At 46.4% G+C, this 12,234-nt stretch overlaps 1 non-coding gene across 1 annotated transcript; it reads left to right on the top strand.

Moving 5' to 3' along the window:
- Positions 1-10,324: 10,324 nt before the first annotated feature.
- On the top strand, positions 10,325-10,397 carry TRNAK-CUU (transfer RNA lysine (anticodon CUU)). The gene has a single exon. It is a non-coding gene; the product is annotated as a tRNA-Lys (tRNA).
- The last annotated feature ends 1,837 nt before the right edge of the window (positions 10,398-12,234 follow it).

Below are 12,234 nucleotides of genomic sequence, written 5' to 3'. Positions count from 1 at the left end.
CACTTCCTAGAGAAGTGTGCTCAGCTACAGCCTCCGAACACGCTTAAGAAATTACAGTCATTACTGGGTTTCTTTAATTTTGGCAGAACATATATTCCAGATTATGCTGAACGCGTGAAGCCACTATATGATTTAATTCAGCCCAATTATTCTAGCAGGCGATGGCCAATTGAACACACACACATACTAAGGGACATACAACGAGACATGCTAGAAGCTAGACACTTGTACACACGGGACAATAAAACGAATTTGGTCATCAGAATAATAGCTGGTGCCCTAGGATTTACCTATGTCACCTTTAATGAGGGTGACACGGTGCCAATAGCATACAAATCACATTTGTACTCCAATGCAGAAAAACGTTTTGCTCCTACTGAAAAAATTCTGACGGCAGTTCAGATTGCCGTCATAAAGGAGAGACCGCTTTCCCAGGGGGAACACATTGTTGTTGTCTCCCCGGTTCCGGCCTTAGAGGCTGTCACTAAAGCGAGCGTTCCTAACGCTAAGGCATTGCATCCACGCTGGATTCAATGGGCAACATCTCTGATGGCCACTGATGTTGATTATGTGTTTGACCCAAGACTTCAGACACAAGAATTTCTCCAGTATGAACAGGAGTACCCCGCTCCCTTACACATATTGCCAATAGACAGTTATGATACCATCATTTACACTGACGGATCGGCACAACCGGCTGTGGGTACTAAACATCAATACTCGGCAGCTTGCGCAGCCGTGTGCGGGGTAATGGAAGACTGAGTTTTTCATCCTCATAACACGTACACTCAGACCTTAGGGGACTGCACAGCCCAGTTGGCCGAGCTTAAGGCTCTTCTTCTAGCGCTCGAACATTCAGAGCCAGGAACACAGACTTTGATCGTCTGTGATTCGTATTACTGCGTCCAGTCATACAATAAATACCTTAATCATTGGATACTGAACGGGTTTAGAGATTCTAAAGGGAACACCATTAAACACAAAATATTGTGGGGAAGGGTGGCTGATCTTAAGGATAAGCTGCCATGTGTCCATGTAGTTCATACATTGGGGCACCAACGTGTAGGAATACATGTTGCCGGTAATACATTGGCTGACGAAGCAGCCAAAGCTTCAGTAGCTACGGCTTCTGTGGCTGCAGTGACTCGTTCTCGGACGAGGTTGGATAATGAAATACTGCTTGCCGTTAAAGCCTCGGCTCCAGGCAAGCCCCTTCCGAAAGGATACCCTACGAACTATACATATCATATCAGTGCACAGAATGTTGCTTTTGCAACAATTCCAGATGTTGGTGATCGAGTGATCCCAAATGAAGATCAGAGATTGGAATTGATTACAGCTGCACATGAGGGTGTCGCTTCTGCACATGCTGGTATACAGGCCACTATCACCATTCTACAACAACGGTACTGGTGGCCTGGTCTATGCAGACAGACTAAACAGTATGTCCTTTGCTGTGACATTTGTCAGCAGATTAAGGGCTCGAATATCAGACGCCCTCCGCAGACATCTCTCTTAGTGTCAGACAAACCACTCCATTGTGTGTACCTGGACCACTGTGGTCCTTTGCAACCTGATGGTGCATACAAATACATTTTAGTGGCTGTAGATTCCTGTTCTAGATTCCTGTGGGTATGCCACAGCGGTCGGCTGACGCCCGGACTGTTATAAAAGATTTGCTGATCTTTATCGGTACATATGCGGTTGCAGCATTCCATTCGGACCAGGGCCCTGCATTTGCCTCTAAGGCTTTCAGGGACACCATGAGGACGATGGGTGTTGAACTCCATTACTCCTCACCATACCATCCCGAGGGAAATTCGGTCGTGGAGAGGCGGAATCGTGATCTAAAGCAGTCCTTAACAGCTCGAGTATTAGGTTCAGGCCGTAGTTGGTTACATCACCTATATGGGGTCCAGAGAGCACTGAATAATCTGCCAAGTCGTAGGGCGCCATGTCGTAGTTTGGACTCTTGCTCTGAGCAAGACTGCTGGTCTCAGGATGACAGTACTTTTGTTCGTAGGTGACTAAGGCCCTCATCCTGACCTTGGCGGGCGGCGGAGGCCGCCCGCCAAAGTCCCGCCGTCAGGTTACCGTTCCGCGGTCGAAAGACCGCAGCGGTAATTCTGACATTCCCGCTGGGCTGGCGGGCGGCCGCCTTCAGGCCGCCCGCCAGCCCAGCGGGAAAGAGGCTTCCACGATGAAGCCGGCTCGGAATCGAGCCGGCGGAGTGGAAGCTGTGCGACGGGTGCAGTTGCACCCGTCGCGTATTTCACTGTCTGCGCAGCAGACAGTGAAATACATTTAGGGGCCCTCTTACGGGGGCCCCTGCAGTGCCCATGCCAGTGGCATGGGCACTGCAGGGGCCCCCAGGGGCCCCGCGACCCCCCCCTACCGCCATCCGGTTCCCGGCGGGTGGACCGCCGGGAACTGGATGGCGGTAGGGGGGGTCGGAATCCCCTCGGCGGCGCAGCAAGCTGCGCCGCCTTGGAGGATTCCAAGGGGCAGCGGAAAACCGGCGGGAGACCGCCGGTTTTCCTGCACTGACCGCGGCCAAAGCGCCGCGGTCAGAATGCCCTGCGGGGCACCGCCGGTCTGTCGGCGGTGCTCCCGCCGACCCTGGCCCCGGCGGTCTAAGACCGCCGGGGTTAGAATCACCCCCCAAGTCTCTTCCTACAACTATTTGTAACTGTTGTCCAAACCTTACCGGCTTACTAGCAGTACCTCACCGAAAACACAATAGTAAAAGGTGATTTGTAGCAGTCGCTTACGCATGGACTCAAAATACAATATCTCAGGGTTGTCGTGGTTAAACGGAAATTACCCTTTTCTCACAGATTTATAATGTCTCATACAAACAAAGGCAATAACACAGATGCAGTAAAATTATAATAGTTTTTATTCAACATAACTGCAATTTGTGATAAGTTGCATGAACTGCAATGATTAGGATAATGAATATACCAAGCAACAGTATTGTAAAGAGGAGAGTCATTGTTATAAAGACCACCACCATTATGCAATATAAGATAAAAATATATGTATATGTAAAAGATGGAATAAGCCCTAATACCCTAAGGAGAGTAGGTCTAACCTCCTACCTAAAAAGGAAGAGCTGTGTTCGTTAAACCTAATCTGCCAAAACCGTGTCCATGAGAGGAGCCCCCAACCCTCGTTACCTTGGAATGAGGTCTCTATCTCAGACTCCGCAGGGACACGAAGACTGGATCAGTGTCAAGATGACTGCAGCATCGGTATCAGCGATGGTGGGGATGCCCTCTGGTCGTAATCCCTCTGATTATCTGTCTAAAAGTGTGTTGTATTTATACAGATCTACAAGGTCCCCTGACATAAGTGTTATTCATAACAATAGATAACAGGCATGCTTGGGACGGCAATTAATATCAACAATCCCTCGAAAGTATAGAGAGGGAAAATCCCTAAGTGTGAATGCCTACTGTATGTTTGTCTTTCGTGCTTGATCTTGACACCTTGGCGCAATGACACTGATAATAGAACCCATAACAAGTGGCCTAACTATAAACAAGGCCGCCATTTTAAAGGAAATAAATAATTAAATGGACTATGACAGAGCAAGCTAAGTAGGTTAAAAGTCACTGGGTGACGGGGGCACGAGTTTACAAGCCTACGGCTAAGCTAACTCCTGTTATCCCGCTAAAACAAACTAGGATTCACTACAGTGTGTTCTAGGAAAGTTACTGTGATTTACTCCTGCTTTCTTGGGCTCTGATGTGGGTTCTATTACTTACCTTTGGTGTTTTCTAATACTCGCAGCACCCCTCTACACACCACACTTAGGTGGGAAACCAACATTAACATTCCACTTTCTTAGTATATGGTTTGTGTTTCCCCTAGGCCCATTTCTAACCATTGTGATTCTCACTAATTGCACTGTTTTCTATCTGTTTTTATTGTTATTGCTGCATACTAGTGTATATAATTGGTGTATTACTTACCTCCTAAGGGAGTATAGTCTTTATGGTATTTTTGACATTTGTGTCACTAAAATAAAGTACCTTTATTTTTGTGACACTGAGTATTTTCTTTCATGTGTGTGAGTGCTGTGTGACTACAGTGGTATTGCATGAGCTTTGCATGTCTACTAGATAAGCCTTGGTTGCTCAGCTACAACTACCCCTAGAGAGCCTGGCTTCTAGACACTGCCTGCATTTTACTAATAAGGGATAACTGGACCTGGTATAAGGTACCATAGGTACCCACTACAAACCAGGCCAGCCTCCTCCGAACCACTGTACTATATAGGTTACTTTTTACATTTTTCTTGTAATTGGTGACATTTACAGATAACTTGTGTAATGCCCGAATACCAGTCTTTCTCAATTTCCCCTGTTGATGTTTTCCCACTACATTTGATCTTTTATATTTTGATTGAATAAATGCATGACACATTCCATTTGCATACTACTTTAATATCATTTTATATGGGAGTGGTGTTGCATTTTATTCAAGGGACCCCTGTTCCTTTAAAGTTAGTTTACTGCTCCATTCTAGGACACTCTACTTACTGCATGACACTATGCCACACCAGTCGATGACACATCATTCTCCTTTATGCCATTAACTTTGAGCCATGCTGAATAGTAGTCGTACTAGTGTACAGCATGGCAAAAACACATTGGCAAAGGCAATAGAACTTGCATAGGCGAGACCTATTGGCTTTGCCAATGCTTGTTTATAAGGTATAAACATCAAGGTGACTTGCAATATCCTTATGTACGCAGGGGGTATTTTACCCCATATAATACATGGTCACACCACTGACTTTCCCACAAACCACTTAAAACCTTTGTGCATAGCTTCTGTCATTCTAAGCTATTAAAGTAGAGCAGAAGAAAGAAAAGCAACATTCCATTTTTTGCTTTAAACATCTGCATTAATTATGCTCTGTGACCTGATCTGCCTTTCACCATGGCTGCTAGCTCTGGCAGAAGGCCCTGTAATGTCAGAACAAGACTGTAATAACACCATCATAGTCATTTTCTGATGTCTTTTCTTTATAATCAGTGACTTGGTGCATCACAAACAGCTGATTCTAAAGAAATTAGTGACTGCAGTTTATACAGAGTCTAAAGAATCCATGTTTATATAGCCTGTAACTCCAAGAGCGTCTTCAGTTGAAATGCTTCTAGTTATGACTGATGTGGAGCTGAGCTTCCCAAGATCACACACAGGAGTAGAAGTGTTATTAGAACTGTGGTTTCCGAGCACAGTTTACAGCTGTTGTACCTAATCGCTTTTTTTTCTCCAGTGCAGTTCCAATTGGCATGAGGTGAGGGGCATGATGGGTGTGTGACGCAAAGGGTATGTTCTTCCTTTTTACCCTCCTACTTTTATTTGCTTGGTGCATGAAGATGCAAGGTTAATCAACATGTTATTTTCACATTTGAGCTAATTACTTTGTGTATGTAAATACCAATAAAAGATAGTCTCAGACTGTGAAAACATGCTCCCTTTCTCCCTATTTCACTTCCAATATATATGATTGTGTATATTTATCGGAGCCTGCAGTTCGCAAACAACAAGCGGTTTGTATAGGGTTAGGTCCTCCCTTACAGAAGGAGTGTATGCACTCAACAAGTATCCAGGGAGGGCTGAGGAGTTGCAGCCGCTGCTCTTTTCACCTTTCCTACATGGAGTTGCCTCCCTCCTCCCCAATTATGGTAACTGGGGACACGGGGAAATTCCTTGAACTCTGCCATCAGGAAAAAGAGTCTCCTAAAAGGACTGCCTGGTAGAACTTTTACGTGCTTTAGCTTACATTTTCTATCTCTGGGAAAACACCAGCAAAATCTATTTGATTTCTTAATGAATCACAACCCTGATGCCATGTTCCTTACAAAGACTTGGCTAAATTAAGCCACCGGCCCGGACACTGTTGCAGCTCTGCCACCTAGATATTGTATATCACATCTGGACCGGAAATTAAAAAAAGGAGGTGGGATTGCGGTTTTTAATGAGCGATAAGTTTCATTGCACAATTGAGAAGCTGGAGGTCTCAGACGGCGAAGCTCTGCAATTTTCTATACATTTGACTAAGACGTTTACCATGTCTGGTGCCCTTATTTATCGCCCCACTGATGCAGTTAGAAAGTGGGTCTCTGAACTATTAGAGGAATTGTCCTCTGTTATACTCAACTGCGCCAGTTTTACGGTCCTGGGTGACCTAAACCTCCTTTTGGAGGATAAAACAGACAAAGCCGGCCTGTCCCTAATGAAAGGCTTTTTAGCGCTAGAGTGAGATCTGATTACTCATCCTCCCACTCATACAGCAGGACATCTATTAGATCCTATTTTGCCGAATCTGGATGCCATTCAAGCGGAAATGTCTTTACCTTTAACATGGTCTGATCACATAGCTGTCCCCTGTTCCTTCTTAACCTTGGCCCAATCGTTCAATAAGAATAAATGGCCGACGTCTCAAAGGAGATGCTGGGCCAAGTTGGACGCTCAAAGATGGAACAGATGTAATGTGATGCTTGAAGAATCAATGCCTGTGTTAGATAACTCAGTAGAGAGCGCAGCACAAAAAAAAGACAACTGGCTTAGAGCCTTAGCAGATACGCTGGCACCTATAAACCGTAAGACGTCTGCCAGATCCCTGCCCCCGGCACCATGGTTTACAGAATCCTTATATAAGGAGAAGAAAGTTATGTAAACTATGCACGAACCCCAGCTGTCATTCTGCCCCAGATGTGGATTGGAGTCAAGCTGCATAAGGACCAGAGTTATAAGCACAGAGAAATGCCCATTTTCTAAAAGTGGCATTTCTACAGTGGTAATAAAAAAATCCACCCACACCAGCAAGCAGCATTTCTCACTGCTAGTCCAACCATACCAAACATGCCTACGCTACCCCTCACAGATGGGACAATTGCACTAAGACATATGTCAGGGTATTTCCAATGCAATCCTATGAGAGAAGCAGCACTCACAGTAGTGAGAAACCAAATAGGACATCTAGTACATAAAGACATATGTCCTACTTTTTACACACACAGCACCCTGCAAACAAACCACTACTTATGGCCTTCCTTAGGGGTGACTTAGATGTGGTAAAAGGGGAGTTTAGGCAGTGGCAAGTAGTTGGACTTGCCAAGTCAATGTGGCAGTAAACTGCGCACGCAGGCTCTGCGGTGGCAGGCCTGAGACAGGTTTGAAAGACTATTTCTGTGCGTGGTGCAAACTGTGCTGCAGGCCCACTAGTAGCATTTAAGGTACAGGCCATGGCTATTGAAGATACCACTGTACAAGCGACTTACAGGTAAATTAAATGTGCCAATCAGGTGTAAGTGATTTATACCAAGTTTAGAAGGGAGAGCACATGCACTTTAGCACTGATCAGCAGTGATAAAGTGCTCAGAGTCCTAGAGTCAACAAAAAGAGGGTAGAAAACTAGGAGGAGGGAGGCAAAATGTTTGAGGATGACCCTGCGTAAAGAGCTAGTTCCAACAGTGGCCATATGTTTCTTCGTCTTCCTTGTTTTGGGTATGCCGCTGTTTCGTTGTGGTGTCTGAGCGCTTTGCCTGAGGACGTGAAGTTTCATATAGTGCGAAGTTGATTGAAAGAGTGCTTTACATGACTAAATGAAGTTTCATATAGTGCGACCTTGTACTTCATTTTTTTTCAAACAGCATATTACTCTTGTCTCCCCTCCCTCATAACCTGAATGCACAGTGTAAAACTTTGCTCAAAACGCGCGCCACGCTTCAAATTTTCAGCACAGTGCCCGAAAGTCATTGGGAATGTGTTGAATTCAACATTGCAGGGTGCAGTACCTTATGTGGCTAAAAGAGGTCCCAAGGGACACCTAGTGGCAGCAGGTGGTACTGCACCCTTCCAATGCTTCATGCGAAAGTCATTGGGAATGTGTTGAATTCAACATTGCAGGTTGCAGTACCTTATGTGGCTAAAAGAGGTCCCAACGGACACCTAGTGGCAGCATGTGGTACTGCACCCTTCCAATGCTTCATGCACATTAGAACAGTAATTGTTGCAGGGTTTTTCAGCCAGCATATAAGAAGTGTAAGGCCCATAGTTATACTTTTTTTGCCCTGCATCTGCGTCATTTTTTGATGTAAAAGCGGCACAAATGTGGTGCTAAAAAAGTATAAATATGTGCCTAAGAGTGTTAACGTAAACATGCTTTACTTAAATCTTGCATTCTCTATGAGTGTTTGCTTTTTCCAGGGTGTTGCTAGTTCTTTTTTTTCACAGCCAGCATATTACTCTTGTCTCCCTTCCCTATTTCCCATTTTCTGGTTCTCCAGCGCTACAGGGTCATACAAATGGCAATACCGATATGCAAATATCATCACTCCACTGCATACAACAAAAAGTATTTAAAAATGCCATTTTCAACACCAAGAGCTCTAACTTTCAGAACTGCGAGACCAATTGCATTGCAAATACTTGTTTTCCCTTCCAACTGAGCCCAAAACCAAGGGCTGAATAAAAGAGTCATCAACCTTTCTTTTGCCTGAGTACCACTGGTCTGGGGGCGATCTGCAGCCTAACACCTAGATGCAATGGAAGGAAACAAAACAAAGGCACACAACTTATCACTTACAAGTAAATTGGAGAAACTATGACTTAGAGGCTGCTTTTTTACTTTGTTCACTGCCCCATGTAGAGATGTGCATGAACTGTAAGTATGAAAGATCTGTGTGTATGAGTAATACATAAATAGTGATTTAAAGAGAACCTACTAACTTATTTTTGTATTTAATTATTTTAAAGCGCTACTCATCCCAGTGTAGGGTATCATAGTGCTCAGATAGAATTTCAAAACATTGTACACATGTGAAAACAAATGTACAGGAAAAGTTGCATAACACAAGGGTTGTAAGTTGTAGGAACCCCATATTGTCCATGCTTGTAGACATTATAATGCCCTCAAAATTGCTGGGCACACAAAGATCTTTGCAGCAGGTGCCTTAACCCTGGAAGATATTTTTAAATGCAGCCTCTTTGTGACCAAGTAAGTAAACTAGAGCAGATGTGCTGTCACATCTATCCTTGTTGCCAATTTCTTTGAGCAGATTTAAAACACAATGTATAAGTTGACTGTGAGACTCTGTTTTTCGAGCTCTACCGGCCATGACTCCACACCTTTCCTCTTCCACACCTTGACCCCCAAATGATGGGCTGCTGGAGTGAATGTTTCCAATCCCAGCACTGTGTGGGACATCACGGCCAGACCATAGTTCCCTGTATCAGCCCAGTATGTACTGGACATAATAACAAGGCCACAGCTTCGTTTATCAGCACAGACTGTACTAATCAGTGACTATCTGTCTTACTGCAGCATCAGGCTGCAGCTCTCCACATTGACCAAGTCTGTCCTTTGCACCCTGACCCTGAGGGATCCCACAGCCCAGCTGTCACAGTGTAACCTCTATAGTATTACTAGTGTGGTCTCACACCCAAGCCGTGCGGCTCTCTGCATCGCCACAGCCGGTCTGTAGTACACAGAATGTATGCACAGGGCCACACAGTCCTGCCTTAGCTCTCTGCATTGTGCCAGTCTGTACCTGTGATAATCCTACCCCGCCATGAGTCTCTGCGCTGTGTCAGTCTGCCGGGTGCCAGTTTGTACCTGCCATATGTGACATTTGTCCTGTGGTTCTGCACTGTGGCAGTCTGTGATGCTTCACATCAGTGCTGCAGCACTTTGCATTGCACCAGACTGCCATGTACCAGTCTTTGCCTGTGATACTTCTACCTTTGTGCAGCTCTTTGCACTGTGCCAGTCTGCCCTTCTGAGGCAGCCCTTGCCTGGGGCTCACACGCGCCCTGTGACTGTGTTACACAGTTGTCCTTTCATTCTCTTCAGCTGTTGTAGCTCACTGTAGCAAGGATGTGAGGCGCTATGGGATCAGTCTACCCTTCACAGTCTCTCTGTGGCATTCTGTGTTCATCATGCCGCAGAATGCAGAAGGAAATATAACTGAGATGCAGAAAAGCAACATACTCTTGTTGATGGACAGACACATTCACTCATTGAATCTCCTGCTCAGGTGCAAAGCTGCCAGGGGGTGTAAGGGATGACACGTGTGGGGAGGCATACATGGGCTGCTTCTGAATATTTCTATTCAAGTGAAGACTCAGAGAGAGGCAGAGGGGAGCACAGAGACTGGCAATGGGTCCAGCACGGGAGATTGGACCATGAGAGTGGGGCAGAGCGAGAGGCAGAGAGTGAGACAGAGGAAGGAGTGAAGGCAGAGGCTGTGAAATAGACTCATCACAGAAGCCACACCTGAGGCCAGTAGATAAGCATATACCAGCCCGGCTAGCTCAGTCGGTAGAGCATGAGACTCTTAATCTCAGGGTCGTGGGTTCGAGCCCCACGTTGGGTGTGATGTTTTTAAGGCTTATTCACATTTTTCAGGAACTTTTTCACCTATGTTACTGAAGATTGGAAAAATAATACACCTCCTGCACTTTGCCTCGTGTCTGTCTCTCACAACACAGCTTTACACAGCGATGTTTACCTTAGAAGGGCGCCGATGGCAGCGGGGCTCAACCCCCTCCCCCAAGCGCTTTCCCAGGCCACCAAAGACTGGTACTTTCAGAGAGGTCCGAGTCCCTTCTTCACCAGAAGCAACTCAAATACCTCATCAGGTGGGAAGAATAATTACAGTGGGAAAAACAAAGATGTGTTAGAAGAGGGGTTAGAACCCATGTCTCCTTCGGAGATCTGAACACCCAGCTGCAGAAGAGAGCAGCTCTTGAGTGTAGCGCCTTGAGATGGGTGGGAAGAGGCCGGGTGTGCTGGCTTCATTTATTTGAGATACAGACTTGTGGTGGTGAGGGCGCTGGGTGTTATTCAGCTGCACTTTCCACCCACAGACCACGCTGTGTTTCCGCTTGTTTTATACTATAGCCTATATGTATACTCCGCATGTACGCCATGGTCTTCTGGGCGCTACATATCACATGGTGAATAGAGATGCACTGATGACCCCCTCCCCCTCGGGGAGCTAGAAAATGTAGTGCCCTCGTCCCAGATTTAGCAGTTGAACCAAGACCGACTGCTGGACTTATGACCACGGGCGCCTAGAGGCCGGGGCTAGCTTGGCAGGAGAGAGGGTCGCGTGAGTGCTTGGGTGATGAGAGCGCCCCTGGTGTCCTGTAGCTGGTATTTATGGTATTTATGGTGCCAAGAGGGCATGGGCGACCCCGGAGAAAGGACCGGGGCCTGCAAGGGTGTTGGAAGGGCTCCTCTGAAGGGGGCAACCAGACCTCCAGCTGGTATTCTCGGGCACCAGGAGGGCAGGGGGTCGCTCTCTGCAGGAGCCGGGGCATGGAGTACGTGTCTCAGTCCGTCTGTCCAAGAGACGCCACCCATGGACATACTATGTATATGACACAAACTCCCGAGACAGACCTCAACCTTGTACAGCGCTGACACAGTTATTCCCCATTGTTAATAGGCGCAGGTGAATGGCCTGATAAGGCAGGATGTATAAGGGAGTAAATTAGAGAAGGAAAAAGGCACGTAGTTTTACAGAAACTGGCTGAATTTAAGGACAATTTAGTACTAATCAAGAGACACGTTAGCTATGAAGATAAATAAAAAAGACCTCAGCAGCTGGGGTACTAACTAGCAGCTAATACTCAGCATGCCTCTTGAGAGAATGACTGGTGTGCCTGCTCGGTTTGGGGCATGGTAGGTGTTGTGTGTCGCGGCGCTGTGACTGTAGCAACGAGCAACGCTGTAATCAGACGCTGACACCTGGGCACGAGGAGTGTAGCGCCAGGGCTTCGATGAGCTCCCCCGCCTGCGTCATGGCCGTTCTCATCGTGTCCAGTCGCGCGGGGCACAGCACGCAACCCCCCCTGCCGTGGAGTGCCAGGTGGGCTAGTCCATCACAAAGCCAGTGCTTAATTTGTAAATAAAAAGGTGCTGGTGACCAAGGCCCTCGTCTGAAACACGCAGTTGCGGCAATTAAATAAACGAACACACGGAATACCGAGGCGGCGTAATCCTGAAGCCATCTCGGGCCTCTTCAATCCACATAAAGCCACTTCCTGCCCCTTCAGACCACTCCTGCAGCTTTCTACTTTCTCCCTTTGAACGCTTTTTCGTTTTTCTCTTCATTCGTCTTTCCCATATGTGTCTTTTGATTGCAGCAAAATGCTTGGCAGAAGAATAAGCCCCGGCCCTCAAAAATAAGCGCCGGTGCTCAGCAC

Source organism: Pleurodeles waltl, chromosome 6 (genome assembly GCF_031143425.1).
Source record: "Pleurodeles waltl isolate 20211129_DDA chromosome 6, aPleWal1.hap1.20221129, whole genome shotgun sequence".
Taxonomy (NCBI): Eukaryota; Metazoa; Chordata; class Amphibia; order Caudata; family Salamandridae; genus Pleurodeles; species Pleurodeles waltl.
The sequence above is the reverse complement of the archived record's forward strand: the minus strand, read 5'-3'. Positions and strand labels throughout refer to the sequence as shown.